Source organism: Macaca fascicularis, chromosome 17 (assembly GCF_037993035.2).
Source record: "Macaca fascicularis isolate 582-1 chromosome 17, T2T-MFA8v1.1".
Taxonomy (NCBI): Eukaryota; Metazoa; Chordata; class Mammalia; order Primates; family Cercopithecidae; genus Macaca; species Macaca fascicularis.
The window spans coordinates 98,678,155-98,697,460 of NC_088391.1; the positions used below are offsets into that span (position 1 = coordinate 98,678,155).

General features: G+C 36.7%; 1 long non-coding RNA gene across 6 annotated transcripts in view; it reads right to left on the reverse strand.

The window, feature by feature from the left end:
- The window catches only part of LOC102121715 (uncharacterized), a 212,297-nt gene that overhangs the window by 6,780 nt on the left and 186,211 nt on the right, over positions 1–19,306 (reverse strand). For 5 of the 6 annotated variants that reach the window (XR_010582679.1, XR_010582681.1, XR_010582678.1 and 2 more), the window contains one exon: positions 9,543–9,743. This is a non-coding gene — a long non-coding RNA (uncharacterized lncRNA). Of the gene's footprint in view, positions 1–9,542; positions 9,744–13,432; positions 13,575–19,306 lie in introns of all 6 variants that reach the window. The other variant, XR_010582680.1, reaches the window with a different exon arrangement.

Consider the following 19,306-nt stretch of genomic DNA (forward strand, 5'->3'; position numbering starts at 1 on the left):
ATTTTACTTCTTTGTAACCTCACCAAATCACTTATAAGCAGTAATTACATTAATCATTTGTAAAATGTTTCATTTGAGAAAGAGTACAAGCATTGGGAGGAGAGCAATTATCTACCATAATGGTGAGATATACATAAAGAAAATGACTGGGTGGTTCCAAGATGGCCAAAAGGGAACAGCTCCAGCCTCCAGCTCCCAGTGTGAGTGACACAGAAGATGGGTGATTTCTGCATTTCCCACTGAGGTACCAGGTTCATCTCACTGGGGCGTGTCAGAGAGTGGGTGCAGGACAGTGGGCGCAGCCCACCTAGCAAGAGCTGAAGCAGGGTGAAGCATCGGAAGTGCAAGGGGGAAGGGAATTCCCTTTCCTAGACAAAGGAAACAGTGACACATAACACCTGGAAAATTGGGTCACTTCAACCCTAATACTGCACTTTACCAAGGGGCTTAGCAAACAGCACACCAGGAGATTATATCCCATGCCTGGCTCAGAGGGTCCCACACCCACAGAGACTCTCTCATTGCTAGCACAGCAGCCTGAGATCTAACTGCAAGGCAGCAGCAAGACTGGGGGAGGGGCGCCTGCCATTGCTGAGGCTTTAGTAGGTAAACAAAGTGGCCAGGAAGCTCGAGCTGGGAGGAGCCCACCACAGCTCAAAGAGGCCTGCCTGCCTCTGTAGACTCCAACTCTGGGGACAGGGCATAGCCAAACAAAAGGTAGCAGAAACCTCTGCAGATTTAAATATCCCTGTCTGACAGCTTTGAAGAGAGTAGTGGTTCTCCCAGCACGGAGTTTGGGATCTGAGAACAGACAGACTACCTGCTCAAGTGGGTCCCTAACCCCCGAGTAGCAGAACTGGGAGACACCCCAACTAGAGGCAGATTGACACCTCACGTCTCACACGGTTGGGTACCCCTCTGAGACGAAGCTTCCAGAGGAATGATCAGGCAGCAACAATTGCTACTCAGCAATATTCACTCTTCTGCAGCCTCCGCTGCTGATACCCAGGCAAACAGGGTCTGGAATGGACCTCGAGCAAACTCCAACAGACCTGCAGCTAAGGGTCCTGACTGTTAGAAGGAAAACTAACAAACAGAAAGGACATCCCACCAAAACCCCATCTGTACATCACCATCATCAAAGATCAAAGTGTAGATAAAACCACAAAGATGGGGAAAAAGCAGTGCAGAAAAGCTGAAAATTCTAAAAATCAGAGCGCCTCTCCCCCACAAAGGAACGCAGCTCCTCGCCAGCAACAGAACAAAGCTGAACAGAGAATGACTTTGACGAGTTGAGAGAAGAAGGCTTCAGACGATCAAATTTCTTCGAGTTAAAGGAGGAAGTTCAAACCCATCGCAAAGAAGCTAAAAACGTTGAAGAAAGATTTGACAAATGGCTAACTAGAATAACCAATGTAGAGAAGTCCTTAAATGACCTGACAGAGCTGAAAACCATGACACAAGGACTACGTAACAAATGTATAAGCTTCAGTAACCAACTCGATCAGCTGGAAGAAAGGGTATCAAGGATTGAAGATCAAATGAATGAAATGAAGCAAGAAGAGAAGTTTAGAGAAAAAAGAGTAAAAAGAAAGGAACAAAGCCTCCAAGAAATATGGCACTATGTGAAAAGACCAAATCTACATCTGATTGGTGTACCTGAAAGTGACAGGGAGAATGGAAGCAAATTGGAAAACACTCTGCAGGAAATTATCCAGGAGAACTTCCCCAACCTAGCAAGGCAGGCCAACATTCAAATTCAGGAAATACAGAGAACGCCACAAAGATGCTCCTTGAGAAGAGCAACTCCAAGACACATAATTGTCAGATTCACCAAAGTTGAAATGAAGGAAAAGATATTAAGGGCAGCCAGAGAGAAAGATCGGGTTACCCACAAAGGGAAGCCCATCAGACTAACAGCAGATCTCTCGGCAGAAACTCTACAAGCCAGAAGAGAGTGGGGGCCAATATTCAACATTCTTAAAGAAAAGAATTTTCAACCCAGAATTTCATATCCAGCCAAACTAAGTTTCATAAGTGAAGGAGAAATAAAATCCTTTACAGACAAGCAAATGCTGAGAGATTTTGTCACCACCAGGCCCACCCTATAAGAGCTCCTGAAGGCAGCACTAAACATGGAAAGGAGCAACTGGTACCAGATACTGCAAAAACATGCCAAAATGCAAAGACCATTGATGCTAGGAAGAAACTGCATCAACTAATGAGCAAAATAATCAGCTAACATCATAAGGACAGGATCAAGTTCACACATAACAATATTAACCTAAAATGTAAATGGGCTAACTGCTCCAATTAAAAGACATAGACTGGCAAATTGGATAAAGAGTCAAGACCCATCAGTGTGCTGTATTCAGGAGACCCATCTCACGTGCAGAGACACACATAGGCTCAAAATAAAGGGATGGAGGAAGATCTACCAAGCAAATGGAAAACAAAAAAGAGGTGGCAGTTGCAATCCTAGTCTCTGATAAAACAGACTTTCAACCAACAAAGGTCAAAAGAGACAAAGAAGGCCATTACATAATGGTAAAGGGATCAATTCAACAAGAAGAGCTAACTATCCTAAATATATGTGCACCCGATACAAGAGCACCCAGATTCATAAAGCAAGTTCTTAGAGACCTACAAAGAGACTTACACTCCCACACAATAATAATGGAAGACATTAACACCCCACTATCAATATTATACAGATCAACAAGACAGACAGTTAACAAAGATATCCAGGAATTGAACTCAGCTCTGCACCAAGCAGACCTAACAGACATCTACAGAGCTCTCCAACCCAAATCAACATAATATACATTCTTCTTAGCACCACATCACACTTATTTTTAAATTGACCATACAATTGAAAGTAAAGCACTCCTTAGCAAATGTAAAAGAACAGAAATTTTAAGAAAACTGTCTCTCAGACCATAGTGCAATCAAACAAGAACTCAGGATTAAGAAACACCCTCAAAATCGCTCAACTACATGGAAACTGAACAACCTGCTCCTGAATGACTACTGGGTAAATAACAAAATGAAGGCAGAAATAAAGATGTTCTTTGAAACCAATGAGGACAAAGACAAAACATACCAGAATCTCTGGGACACATTTAAAGCAGTGTGTAGAGAGAAATTTATAGCACTAATGCCCACAAGAGGAAGCTGGAAATATCTAAAACTGACACCCTAACATCACAATTAAAAGAACTAGAGAAGCAAGAGCAAACACATTCAAAAACTAGCAGAAGGCAAGAAATGTTGAAGATCAGAGCAGAGCTGAGGGAGATAGAGACATAAAAATCCCTTCAAAAAATCAATGAATCCTGGAGTTGGTTTTTTGAAAAGTTCAACAAAATTGATAGATGGCTAGCAAGACTAATAAAGAAGAATAGAGAGAAGAATCAAATAGCTGCAATAAAAAATGATAAAGGGAATATCACCACTAGGCCTACAGAAATACAAACTCCATCAGAGAATATTATGAACACCTCTACGCAAATAAATGAGAAAATCTAGAAGAAATGGATAAATTCCTGGACACACAAACCTTCCCAAGACTAAACCAGGAAGAAGTTGAATCCCTGAATAGACCAATAACAGGCTCTGAAATTGAGGCAATAATTAATAGCCTACCAACCAAAAAAAGTTCAGGACCAGAGGGATTCACAGCTGAATTCTACCAGAGGTATAAGGAGGAGCTGGTACTATTCCTTCTGAAACTATTCCAGTCAATAGAAAAAGAGGGAATGATCCCTAACTCATTTTATGAGGCCAGCATCATTCTGATACTAAAGACTGGCAGAGACACAACAACAACAAAAAAAGAGAATTTAAGACCAGTATTCCTGATGAACTTTGATGCAAAAATCCTCAATAAAATACTGGCAAGCTGAATCCAGCAGCACATCAAAAAGCTTATCCACCATGATCAAGTGGGCTTCATCCCTGGGATGCAAGGCTGGTTCAACATACACAAATCAATAAATGTAATCCATCATATAAACAGAACCAAAGACAAAAACCACATGATTATCTCAATAGATGCAGAGAAGGCCTGTGACAAAATTCAGCAGCCCTTCGTGTTAAAAACTCTCAATAAATTTGGTATTGATGGGATGTATCTCAAAATAATAAGGGCTATTTATGACAAACCCACAGCCAATATCATACTGAATGGGCAAAAACTGGAAGCATTTCCTTTGAAAACTGGCACAGGACAGGGATGCCCTCTCTCACCACTCCTATTCAACATAGTGTTGGAAGTTCTGGCCAGGGAAATCAGGCAGGAGAAAGAAATAAAGGGTATTCGATTAGGAAAAGAGGAAGACAAATTGTCCCTGTTTGCAGATGACATGATTGTATATTTAGAAAATCCCATCGTCTCAGCCCAAAATCTCCTTAAGCTGATAAGCAACTTCAGCAAAGTCTCAGGATACAAAATCAGTGTGCAAAAATCACAAGCATTTTTATACACCAATAACAGACAAACAGAGAGCCAAATCATAAATGGACTCCCATTCACAATTGCTTCAAAGAGAATAAAATACCTAGGAATCCTACTTACAAGGGATGCGAAGGACCTCTTCAAGGAGAACTACAAACAACTGCCCAACGAAATAAGAGAGGACACAAACAAATGGAAGAACATACCATGCTCATGGATAGGAAGAATTAATATCGTGAAAATGGCCATACTGCCCAAGGTAATTTATAGATTCAATGCCATCCCCATCATGTTACCAATGACTTTCTTCACAGAATTGGAAAAAACCACTTTAAAGTTCATATGGAACCAAAATGAGCCCGCATTGCCAAGACAATCCTAAGCAAAAGGAAGAAAGCTGGAGGCATCATGCTACCTGACTTCAAACTATACTACAAGTCTACAGTAACCAATACAGCATGGTACTGGTACCAAAACAGAGATATAGACCAAAGGAACAGAACAGAGCCCTCAGCAGTAACACCACGCATCTACAACCATCTGATCTTCGACAAACCTGACAAAAACAAGAAATAGGGAAAGGATTCGCTATTTAATAAATTCTGCTGGGAAAACTGGCTAGCCATATGTAGAAAGTTTAAACTGGATCCCTTCCTTACACCTTACACAAAAATTAATTCAAGATGGATTAAAGACTTAAATGTTAGACCTAAAACTATAAAAACCCTAGAAGAAAACCTAGGCAATACCATTCAGGACATAGGCATGGGCAAGGACTTCATGTCTAAAACACCAAAAGCAATGGCAACAAAAGCCAAAATTCACAAATGGGATCTAGTTAATCTAAAGAGCTTCTCCACAGCAAAAGAAACTACCATCAGAGTGAACAGGCAACCTACAGAATGGGAGAAAATTTTAGCAATCTACTCATCCAACAAAGGGCTAATATCCAGAATCTACAAAGAACTCAAACAAATTTACAATAAAAAAAAACAACTCCATCAAAAAGTCGGCAAAGAGTATGAACAGACACTTCTAAAAAGAAGACATTTATGCTGCCAACAGACACATGAAAAAATGCTCATCATCACTTGCCATCAGAGAAATGCAGATCAAAACCACAATGAGATACCATCTCACACCAGTTAGAATGGCGATCATTAAAAAGTCAGGAAACAACAGGTGCTGGAGAGGATGTGGAGAAACAGGAATACTTTTACACTGTTGGTGGGACTGTAAACTAGTTCGACCATTGTGGAAGACAGTGTGGCGATTCCTCAGGTATCTAGAACTAGAAATACCATTTGACCCAGCCATTCCATTACTGGATATATACCCAAAGGATTATAAATCATGCTGCTATAAAGACACATGGACACATATGTTTATTGCGGCACTGTTCACAATAGCAAAGACTTGGAACCAACCGAAACGTCCATCAATGACAGACTGGATTAAGAAAATGTGGCACATATACACCATGGAATACTATGCAGTCATAAAAAAGGATGAGTTCATGTAATTTGTAGGAACATGGATGCAGCTGGAAACCATCATTCTCAGAAAACTATCACAAGGACAAAAAACCAAACACCACATGTTCTCACTCATAGGTGGGAATTGAACAATGAGAACACTCGGACACAGGAAGGGGAACATCACACACTGGGGCCTGTTGTGGGGTGTGGGGAGGGGGTACGATAGCATTAGGAGATATACCTACTGTAAATGATGAGTTAATGGGTGCAGCACACCAACATGGCACATGTATACATATGTAACAAATCTGCACGTTGTGCACATTTGCCCTATAACTTAAAGAACAATAATAAAAAAAAGAACTGCCTGAGACTGGGTAATTTCTAAAAAAAGGTTTAACTGACTCACAGTTCTGCAGGCTGTGCAGGAAGCATGGCTGGGAGGCCTCTGGAAACTTTCAGACACTGGTGTTAAATTACCAACACTGGCACCCACAAAATATTAGCTGTCGTGATAGTCACCATAATGATAAATGTGATGATGTTGCTACATACATGCTTTTTCAATTCAAATCTCTAAGAACTCTAAGACATGCTAACATACTAATAATTAAAACACCCTTTTTGCAAACTTTTTTCACTGTTTATAAAATAGATTCACACTTAAATTTGGAGCTTGGTCCTCCAAATCCATGCTTAAATTTGGAGCTTGGTTTACTCTTTTCATTTTGTTTCCTTAGAAATGAATGTGCTAGCCCAAAGGATGCACCCAGGTAAAGGAAGTTATCAGCTGTCACACCTACTTCCATTGTTAGAGTTGGTTCCTCTCATCTTAAATTTCAGATCACACATTTTCCCTATATTAAGCTAGCATGGTGGTATAGGGGCTATACCATATGGGGCAGAGTGACTGTCATATTTTTCATTCTTGTCTTGGTCACAGAATGAATGGCACATTATCATCAGCCCTCCTGTTGATTTTCGTCTGAGTATCCAGACTTCAGTGATTGCCAGCATGGCTATTAGCCACAGAATCATTCAAATAATATGATACAGCTATTTTGCTGATGACTGCTCTTTGAATTTTAGCATTTCTTATGCTCAAGAGTCTTTCAAAAATAAAAAAATGTAATGCTCTCTACTAGAATTTTGTTAAAGAAAATGTAATAAATATGCAAAATACAAAATAGAAACCAAGGTAATTACTTAAATAATAAAGGCAAAGCAATGCAATATCCAATATCTGAAATAATATTCATGAGTGTATTTTAAATTATTCAAAGTATTCATTTTTATTTTATTAATTTCCTGTGGCATATTTTGTGGTTTTCTTAATAACATGACGCATGAATGTTGCCCAAATGTTTAATGTTACTACTAGTAACAAGAGCAAACCTGGATTTATTTTTTAAAGGGACTTTACTCAGAAAGAATTTATAACAAAACATAACACTGAAAATGTACACTAAATTATTCTGACTCGCAAGCATGCCTGATAGATTTGTTGAATTTTAGTAAAGTCCAGCTGTGTTTTTAAAGTCAGAAAAAAATAAAATAAGGTAATTTTCTCTAATAAACTCATATGATCAAGTTAGAGGTTTTGATTAATATTAAGTCCTCCATTCAGAATTTAAGGCATGTTCTTTGCTGAAACTAGGAATTATTTTAGAAATACTATATATAGATTAATGTAAATAAAATTACTAAAAAAAAAAATGAATTAAACAATCTTCTCCAAAAAGATATATTGAAGTCTTAAAACCTGCTTAGATTGTGGCCTTATTAGGAAACAGGGTCTTGCTGACATGAATCACATTAAGATGAGGTCTTATTAGAGTGGGATGGGTCTCTAACTTAACATGACCCTGTCCTTATAAAACAGTGGCCATGTGGAGACAGGGAGATCACTATATGAAGAGAGAGAATTGGAGGGATGCGTCCGTGGATGCAAAGAGTGCCAAAGAGTGCCACCGAACCACCAGAAGGTGGAAAAGACAAGAAAGTATATTCTCTTGTAGGTTTCAGAGGGAGCACGCCCTTGACAGTACCTGAATTTCACACTTCCCACCTACAGAACTGTGAGATAATACATTTCTGTTATTCTAAGTCACCCAGTTTGTGGTACTTTGTTATAATAATACTAGCAAACTACTATAAAGTCATTCATAAATAATCAGTAAACATCTACCAAATTGAAACATCATGTGTTATATTCAAGAAGATTAATCTAGAGTATATCGGTATATCGAAGTATCTTTCTGAATCTCACCAACATACTACTAATGTTTTAATACTTCTTATTAGTGCCCTGTTATCTATAATAAAGTCATATTGATAACTTAGTATCAAAGGTTTTTGGGATTCATGTTGAGAGGTCAAATTAGACCCTTCTCTAATAGTCTTTTGATAAATGCATTTTCCTGAACCTTGTTATAGGTCTTATTCAGTGAGCCTCACATTGAGAATGGAAGTCAGTCTTTCATTCTGTTTCCTTAGATATGAATGTGCTAGCCCAAAGGATGCACCCAGGTAAAGGAAGTTATCAGCTGTCACACCTGCTCCCATTGTTAGAGTTGGTTCCTCTCATCTTAAATTGTAGATCACACATTTTTCCCATATTAAACAAGCACATTCTTATTGACAGTAAAAAGAGCAAAAATAAAAGCATATGGGAGGTGAATTTAGCAAAGGTAAGAGTAACGACCTGATTTGGAAAAGGCAGTAATAGCTTACTTAAGATGATTTCTGAGATAAATTTTAAGAATGAATGAAATCATTCCATGAACAAGAGTATTTCAGAGGAAGAAAACACGTGAAAAACATTTGGAGGCCTAAATATTCCTGCAATTGGCTTTTGGTTCATCATGCTATGCACTGCCCAGGGTTTCAGTGTGGGTTATAGTTTTATTTCCGGGTTTCACTTTTGGAACATCAAAAGCGTTTGTTAGTGGCTATAAAATAGCAACATGTTGTTTGAATGAGTGTTTCTCAAATGAAAACTTCTGCAAGAAATAAAAAGAATTGTGAACATGAGGGCGTTTGACTGGTTGGTAGCAGCAAAACAGATCCTCCTTTAAGATCAGCAAATGCATGAAATACCTCCCCTGAACTCCCTCCCTGTATCCCTATATCCCACCAATCGCAACAGGCTCCATCTGTGGGAAGACATCACTAACGAATCACAACTTGCTTTCCTGCTAAGAAGTGAATAAGAGTTCTCATCTCAGCACTGATGCAGTTAATCAGGGGTGGCCTGCATTTGTGTGTGTGTGTGTGTGTGTATGTTTATGTTAGTAAAAAGGGGATGTGCATGTCTTACAACTAGATTCCTTCAGAAGGGGCAAAATAGAAGGACTGGGTAAAGATTTCAAGCATGTGAAAAGATGGAGAAGGAGCATTGTTTCAAATGAAGCTGAGAGAAAATAAATGTTTTACCTTTTAGAAAATACATGCTCTCTGAAATACAGTTTATTCATGTACAAGGAGCTTTTGATAGCCTTCATGCAATTCTACAGCAGCTAAGCCATCATTAGCCGATGATGCCAGCTTGCTTTCACAAGTGTGTTTAATATAGTATAATTTATGGATTTTAGTTTCAAAATAAGTACCACTTATCCTGTCTGGCACCTCTTCCTCCTTCTTCTCTGTCACAAAGTGTTGACTGTGAGCTGAGTAGCCTCCAGCCAGGAGAACTATGGACGGCTGTTCTTCCCTTTCCTACTCAGCAAAGCCACCTGCTGTTGTGTCGCTCCTGGCTGCTCTCAGCAAAGCGGATGCAGCGCTGGGTGAATGCCATGGTCAAACATTTGCTATGACAATAAATGTTTTAATAAGAAATTGATTAGTATCCTCCAATATCTGCAAAATATTCAATAAAATGAACATAATGGCAATTCTGAGCTAGAGGGCTGCACGGATTCTTTCAGCCATTTGAGTACAGCCATAGAAAGGCAAACATTTTTATCTATAGTCATCTAACTCTAAGCAGAGAGAGAAACATTTCAATACAGAACAATTAAAGCAGAACTAACCTGGTAAAGGGCCACCTTACTTTAGGTGCCTACGTTCTTCATGTAGTACTGGCTACCTAATTTGAGGGCCCACTGCAAACATGAAAATGTGGGGTTCCTGTTCAAAAGCTATTAAGAATATCAAGATGGCAAGAGCACAGCATTAAACCAAGTAGGAGCCCTTTTGAGTATAGGCCTTCTGTGTCTGCACAAGTCCTGTGCCCAAAAAGCCAGCACTGCCTTCACGGTTTGATTCTGCCATGTTACGTGTTTATTTCATCATAATTAGATCTAACATTTTCCTTTACCAGTTATCTATTCTCTTTATTATCTTATGAGGGAAGAACTTCTCTTCTATTTTTTCAGTCTTACTTGAAAGTGACAAAATAAATGTTATACAGTTTTGATTTTATCTACAATTGAAAGATCATCAAATTCTTTCTAGGCATAAAATTCAGAATTCTGTGAGTTAGAAAAACATCATGAAGTACTTGATTATCTGGGTGTGGTGGCACACTCTTGTAGTTCCAGCAGTTACTAAAGAGGCTAAGGGCAGAGGATCGCTGGAGCTCAGGAGGCCCAGGTTGCAGTGAGCTGAGAACATGCCAGTGTACTTAGCCTGGGTGAAATCACAAGACCTTGTCTCCAATAATTAAATAAATAATTTAATTTAATTTAAAATTACTTGAAAATTAATATCGATAACTCTTCAGTAACAGTACATTAAACAATAATTCCAAAGTTATCTTGTATTAAACACCATTTTTCATTGATTTATCATTCTGAGCTCAGCATTGCTAAGTAGAGAAATAATCACCCCAGTTATTAAAATATTAAAAGTGTTAAGAGCACAGGAAGTAAAATTTTCCAAACCAAATGTGTTTCAATATATCAGCTTTGTGTTCATTGATATGCAGATTTGGGTTTCTGCAGATCTAATAACACTGATCATTTGTGGCATAAAAAATTCTGATTCTTTATTGTGAAAGAGACATCAATTAATATCAAAATTAATTAATCTACCATGCATATACCATTTTCCTTAACAATTTCACTGAGATATGTTTTTATATATCAAAACATTTTGTGTACACAATTAAATGAACTTTAATAAACTTCACCAAATGGTGAAATCATCATCAAAAGTCAGCTTTAGAATGTTTACCTAACAACACCCCTCATGCCTATTTATAATAATTCTCCATTCCCGCCTTCAGCCCAGAAAACCTCTCATCTATTTCCTGTTTCTATAAAGTTATCTATTCTGGACATTTCATGTAAATGGAATCATATACTTTGTGGTCTCTTGTCTATTTTTTTTTTAACTTGGCATAACATTTTTGAGGTTCATCTACAATGCAGCATATGTGAGTAGATTGTTGTTCTTTTCCTGTTGAATAGTATTCTACTACGTATATATGTCACATCTGTCTATCCACTCCCAGATGATAAGCATATAGGTTATTTTCGCTGTGTGGGTATTAAAAATAACGCTGATATGAATATTCACATGCAAGTTCTTAACGTGGACACACGTTTTCATTTCTCTTGTGTAGATACCTAGCAGTGGAATTGCTGGGCCATATGGTAGCTTTATGTTTAACTTGTTAAGAAATTGCTAAACTGTTTTCTAAAGTGGCTACACCATTTTACATTCCCAGAAAAATATATATGAGGACATTTGTTTCTCCACATTCTTGCCAATATTTATTTTAGTCTGTCTCACTTATTATAACCGCTCTTTCTTTGGTTTCTATGTTTTTATTTGTACAAATTTATGGTGTACATGAGAAGTTATTTATGTATAATTAATGCATACTGATCAAGTCAGGATATCCATTATTGTAGCTGTGAAATTGTATCTTGTTGTGGTTTTGATTTGCATTTTCCTAGTGGGTAATAACGTTGAACATCATTTCATATACTTATTAGACATTTATATACCTTCTTCTGTATGTCAGTTCACATTTTCTGCCCATTTTATTTTCGTTTATTTTTCTTCTTGATTTGTAAGTGTTCTTTGCAAATTCTCACTGCAGATCCTTTATTGGATAAATGTTTTGCAAACATTTTCCCCCAATCTGTTACTCTTGTTCTTATTTTCTTCATGGTCATTTTTAAAATGTAAAATTTGAACTTTGAAGTTTGGTGAGGTTATTTTTTTCTTTTATGAACTATGTGTTTAGTGTCATATCTAAGAAATTATTGCCTAACCCAAGCTCTCAACATTTTTTTCCTATGTTTTTTCCTACAAGTTTCACTGTTTTAGCTACTTCATTTAAGTTCATGATTCATTTGGAGTTAATTTGTGGGTGTTGTGAGGAGTAGGTCTAAGTTCATCTTTTTGGATATGGATATCCAATTGTCCCTGCACCATCTGTCAAACAGACTGTCCTTTCCCCAGCAAATATTTTTGGCAACTTGGTCAAAAATAAATTGACTACAAATATAAATATGTATTTCTGGATTTTCAACTCTTTTCCATTTTTGATATGTCTATCCTTACCATCTTGATAATTGGAGATTTATATTAAGTTGTGAAATTGTTACATAAAGCCCTCTAACTTTTTCATTTTCCAAATACTTTGGCTATTCTATGTTTTTCATCTGCATATAAATTTTTAGATTTGTTTGTGCATAGCTGGTGGGGGAAGCCTGTTGGAATTTTGAAAGTGATTGAATTGAAACTTCAGGTGAATTTGGGAAGAATTGCCACTTAACAATATTGAATCTTTCAAGTCATGAGCATGAAATATATCTTCACTTATTTATATCTTCTTTGATTTCTCACAGCAAAGTTTTGTGATTTTTAATGTAGAAGTCTTCACTTCCTTCTGTTAGACTTAATTATTAGCATTTGTTTTGATGCTATTATGAATGGAATTTTATTCTAAATTTCTTTGGATTGTTCATTGCTTGTATGCATATATCACTTTTTTAATGTACAGTTGTGCAATGCATAATGACTTTTTGGTCAATGATGGACTGCGTATACAACAGTGGTCCCATAAGTTTATAATGTAGCAGAAAAATTCCTATCTCCTAGTGATGTCTTGGCCATCCTAACATCCTAGTGCAATGCATTACTCTTGTGTTTGCGGTGATGCTGGTGTAAACAAACCTACTGCACCGCCAGTCATGTGAAAATGTACCGTGATGTCCTACGCCTTCACATTTACTCATCAGTCACTCACTAACTCAACTAGAGCAATTTCCAGTCTTGCACGCTCCATTTGTGCTAAGTGCCTGATACAGGTGTATCATTTCTAAATCTTTTATACTGTATTTTTATTGCACCTTTTCAATGTGTAGATAGGTTTACATACACAAATACTTATCATTGTATTGCAATTGCCTACAGTATTTGTTACAGTAGCATGCTGCATAGGTTCATGTCCTAGGAACAATAGGCTACACCAGGTGTGTACCCTACATGTGTAGTAGGCAATACCATCTAGGCTTGTGTAGGTACATTCTGTGATACTCACATGATGACGATATCACCTAATGATGCATTTCTCAGAATGTATCTCCATCAAGAAGCAATGCATGACTGTATTTCAACAGGAGCAGAAATTTCTTTTAAACCCTGTATTTCTCTTTTGTACTTTTTTGAGCAACAAATATTCACTGTGGAAAACATGGTTAAAATACAAAAGTCACTGGAAGCTACCATATCAGGCAGTTGAGTCATGTCTGCATCCACTGTAGTTCTCTGGTTCCATCTCGCAATACACATGCAAGTCAGCCAAGGCTGTGATGCTCAACTATTACACAGTTTTACTTTTTGCCATCTTTTCTACAAATGTTTTCTGGGTAGGCTAAAGAGCTTAGTGGTTAAGCGCATGGGTTCTAGATTCCAATCCTAGTTCATCACACACTATTTGTGAGACCATGAGTAGGTTGCTTACTCTCTAATTACTCTCATTTCTTCACTTGTAAAGGGCATGATGTTACATTTCTTTCCTGGTTCCTTTTTTCTTTCCTTGACTTCATCCTTCCTTCTTTTTCTTTCCTCCCTTTCCAACTCAATTTCATCACCCTGGTAAGTTCACATCAGGCTCTCTGTCTAAACTAACTGCTCTTGAACAGAACATCCTCTCAAAAACTGGGACGCCAACCTCATATTTCACATCTTCCCTCTGATTTGGGAACAGTATTCCAAGGATCAATACTACCTCCTCTGAGTCCATCTCTAGTCATCCCAATATGCCTTCTAGTGTTCCTCTCCTCTGACCTCCAGATATCACCAAGATGCAATTTGGGGCACCCTAACTCCTTGGAGTGAAAGGTTAAAGCTCAATTTCCCAGCTTTTGTGACTTCAGCATCTTCCCCCAATGTTTTCTCTGAGTACTTGGTCTTGGTCTCCACTTCTGCATCTGTGTACAATGATTTAATTCCGCTTCGTGCTGATTGATACGCGGATCTGGGCTCTGTTAGTATTCTACTATGTTAAAAATCCAATCACACTCATGTTTTCATGAATTTAATAACTTCCATGAAGATTCAGGAAGATTCAGAGAAAGCTTGACTCACAGATCACAAAAACATCTGCAGTTTTGCTGTCTCCTTGCCTTGGGGAGCCCACATTTCCCAATGTGAGCAACACAGAGAGGCAGCCCATCTCCCCCAACACCCCTCTTGTGGGGAGAAGCTCTGGCAAACACACTGGCCTTCCCAATCTCTTATGATTTTCTGAAAGATGACAGCTAGGTATGTAAAAGTCCAGAAAAGAACCAAAAAGAAAAGAAAAGCACCTGCATTTTTATTATTCAGAATTCAACACCATTTTAAAAATATTGTACATGCTTTTCCTTTTATATAGCTTTTGAACTTTTCAGTTATAACCCAGTGTTTTAAGATAATTGAGGCTCTACCTATATTTTGCCTAAAGCAATCAGATGATTAAATCACATTATTGTAACTCCCAATAAATCAGTCAATACATTGAACAAGTGACTTCAACGTATTATTACTATCATTATTTTGCATGATATCAAGATGGCACTACATTATAGTAATTACTTAAAGTCCGAAATCCTAATACTTTGCCAGGTACCAATTGCATGCTCTTGAGTAGGTTTCTTCAATTTGGGAGCTTCACTTTCTCTCATCATAAAAAGAGGAGGTATTTCTAGTTAGACTTAAAGACATAAAGCCATCAGTCTAATAATTGACAGATATATGAAATATGTGTGCTTGTACTAATTTCATATGAACCTAAGCTGAAAATGATGTCTTCGTTTTGAAAAAGAATAGACGCATTTGCGTTACTCAGTCTGAGTTGAAATGTGGAACCATGGATAAAGAAAATTTTATCACAGTATTTTATCATTCTATGACATTTATATCATAGTATTTATCATTGTATTATCCTAATATACACAAAAAGTTTAGACAACGTCATTATAAAAGTAAACTCAAAACTAAACTTGCAAATTTTTAAAATATCATAGATAATTTCTATTGCAGATATTGAGGAGGCCTATGTGGCACTTAGAACACTGGTACTTGATTTTGGATGTAGAGAGAGGATTTAATGGGTTTATACCACGATTTCTCTATCTTTGTCAATGGAAGAGTAATTGCTAGTTATTTCCATAAGCAGTTCCATATGTTTATTGATTTAAAATGATTTTAGGCCGGGCGCGGTGGCTCATGCCCGTAATCCCAGCACTTTGGGAGGCCCAGGTGGGCGGATCACGAGATCAGGAGATCGAGACCAGCCTGGCTAACATGGTGAAACCCCGTCTCTACTAAAAATACAAAAAATTAGCCGGGCGTGGTGACGGGCGCCTGAAGTCCCAGCTACTCGGGAGGCTGAGTCAGGAGAATGGCGGGAACCTGGGAGGCGGAGCTTGCAGTGAGCTGAGATTGCGCCACTGCACTCCAGCCTGGGCGACAGAGCGAGACTCCGTCTCAAAAAATTAAATAAATAAATAAATAAAATAAAATAAAATAAAATAAAATGATTTTAGAGTCCAAATGACAATTATTTATCAAGGACAACCTGTTGTAACACGACTCAAAGTAAAAATGAGGCTTAATTGGTTCAGAGGGCTTAGAATTGTTAAATGAAAGTATTTAAAGTCAGTGTTTTTCAGTGACACCAATCTTGATGTACAGTCTTTAGATACTGCATGGTGGACATTTATGCAATGGTTCTGCATAATAAATAAGAACCTAGTCGGCAAAAATTTGCTAACTAGTAATAAACCACTACCCTCCTTGTAAAATGCCATTCGAAGCCAGCCATTTTTGCAGAAACAAACAATATAATTTTGCCATTTTTGTAGTAGCTCCCATTCTGTAGCCCATGGGTTAAGTGCTGTTCTTAAGCTTGCCCCTAAAACACACCTGCCCTTTTCTACTTACTGGTTTTAAACTATTAATGTGCCTGGAAATCTTTGTTCTTACTTTGTAAGAACATCTATGTGGTAATTTTTTGAATGATAGCTAGTGCCAAAACTGAGATCCATATGGTATGAAAACAACTTAATTGTAGAGATTGTATAAACAACTCAAGTGGGGAAGAGAACATAAGCATCTTTGGAGTTCATGCAGCATGAAGAACAGAGCGGCTGCTGAACAGTCTTCCCCAAATGTACAAGCAAGCCAATCAGGGATGTGTGGCAAACTGAGAGTGAGGCAAAAACAAAATTAGACACAGCAGGCCCAAGATTATAATGTGAATCTAGAACGTTTAGGACTATTGTCAATTGCCCTGGTCACCCACCCCCATCTCCCACCCCACCTAATGTACCAAAACAAGACATTTTGAAAGTATAACCTAAGATAACTTATTTATTTCAAACTTCTATGAAGTCAAGGTTAATCTCTGAGGCCCCTTTGGCCTGTCACATCTTGTGGTTTTATAACAGAGATGTGTAGGGTGGCCAGTGATGGCTTCACAGGTGTATAACCTGAGAAATCACACAAGGCCCTCCACTTAGAAGAGCCCCATGCTTAGTATAATGCTCTGGTGTTGTCGTTTCAAAATTTCTAATAATGTTCAAACAACGATCCTTCCATACACATATTTTCATTTTGCACTGGATCTTAACAAATTTTGTAGCCAATCCTGGGTACAGTATTTTTGTTGCAAGTTTTAGAACAAATTCTGTGACTGTGTACTTGGAGAAGAAACTAACTTTTCTTGCGTATAATATTAGATGAGGGTGAACCAGTTATAATCAAAGGGTCTTCACAAAACTTGATCTTCAATATTGAATTTCCTTTAATATTTGTAATGTGAAAATTATGGTCTGTTTTTAATTGATTTCAGTGAGACATTATGTGTCTTACAGCAGAATAGCAAGTTTCTAGAAACAATAATATTCAGAAATTAATAGCCCTCATTAACACAAAAAAAAACTTTTTGAAGACAAAAGTCAAGATAAGGTCTTTTTTAAAATAGCAAACAACAACAAAAACAAGGAATGAACTTAAAAATAATGAAGACAATTTAAAAATATAAAGAAAAATTTTAATGTTTTGAACAGATACAACAGGGTTAATGTTCCTAACACAAAAAAAGTGCTGATAAATCAATAAAAATACCAACATCCTCATAGAAACATGGGAAAGGGCTGAAAATCTAGAGAGAGTTTTTGAAAAAGGGAGACACATTATTCTTTAACATAGGAAGACTTCAATTTTCCTTGTTATATAAGAAATGTGAAATGAAACCAGAGTGAGATACTGGTTTTCTTTTTTTTTAAACATTCAAATTAGTAAGTTTTTGAAGTTTGATGTATTTTTCCCCAAATTTGGAAGTACTGTTTATAAAATGATACTCACTTAAACTATTGTTTTTAATAGCAAAAACCCAGGAACTTGCCCATTAGAGTCTAAAGAACTTTCTTGTTTGTCTTACTGCTATATAATAAATCATTGTATGAATTTCAAAACATTTAATTTAAAGTATCTTGTCATGTTGAAAGAAACTAGTCATTGATTCTTATTTCATTGAGTTTTTCTTTAATCAAAAATTGTTGGAAAATTGGTGAAATGCTTGTATATTTGATTTCTTTCTATTTTTTTAATATCCTGTATTGAAATCATCTTGCTTTGAAAGAGATGTTGATAGAAATCTTTTTTTTTTTTTTTTTTTTTTTTTTTTTTTTTTGAGATGGAGTCTCGCTCTGTCGCCCAGGCTGAGGTGCAGTGGCCGGATCTCAGCTCACTGCAAGCTCCGCCTCCCGGGTTTATGCCATTATCCTGCCTTTTCTTGTCTTGGCCAGGTGCTTTGTATTAAGGTAAAACATTGACATTTTCTCATATAAAATGAAGTTGGTTAGATTTTCTATCATTACCAGGATCATTTTAGAAACTTAAATTTTTCTAATAATGTATTAAATATTTATTTCATCCATTATAAACATATATTAGTAACATATTAAGAAAGTTATTCTACTATGATTTTTAAAACTCATTCTAGGGTTTTTCCTGCTATCCTATTTTTTTCTTCAGTACTTAATAGTTTAAACCTGATTTTTTCAAATTAAATTAGGTAGAAATGCTATGTTTTGTGGATTAATTTTTCAAAAATTCAGCTTTTGGATTTATTTATTCTTCCCATTTATTCTCCATTAGAATAGAGATAATTCACTAGATAACTCTATAAATTTTATCAATATCTATTCTTGCATTCTGATCTCCTTTCCTTTATTTTATTGCTCATTCTCCAAAATTTTGAGTCAAATATAGAATTTGTTAAGGTCACATATGTTTGTGTTATATAAAATGTTATGTAAAATATATGCATATTACAATTGTGTGTGATTATATATTATATATAGGCATTTTCATACAAACTTTTCAAAGAATACTTGTGCTATTTCACTAAGGTCTCCATATATAATGGTAATTTTATTATTAAGGTAAACAACTCTCATACCACAATAGTTTTTTCTTTTTAAAATTTTCTCATAGAATGATTTTCTTATTTTATTGCTACTTTTTCACACTAGAGAATATTGTCAGTACAACTTCTATTTTACAAGAGTTTGTGGTTTTCTTTTAGTTAAGTTTATGGTGAATGTTGTTTTGGCTAAAGAAAATCACAAGAACAGTCTAGATTTAAGCTGTGAAAATCATATATTTCAAACATTTTGTCCACTTTTTGGCTGTGTCAATTAGGAGGATAAATCTTGTTTTCATTACTCTGTTATTGCCAGAAGTGGAAACCTCATCAGAATACTTCAATTTAAGAGAATTAGCTAATTGATTACAGTATCTCCAGCAAGAAAAAAATAAATCAACATGCTTCTAAAATTAAGTTGATAAATATAACAGCAAAATGTTTAAATCTGGAGACCAAAAACCTGGATCTTGATGTAAGTTACAATTTTGGAGAGTC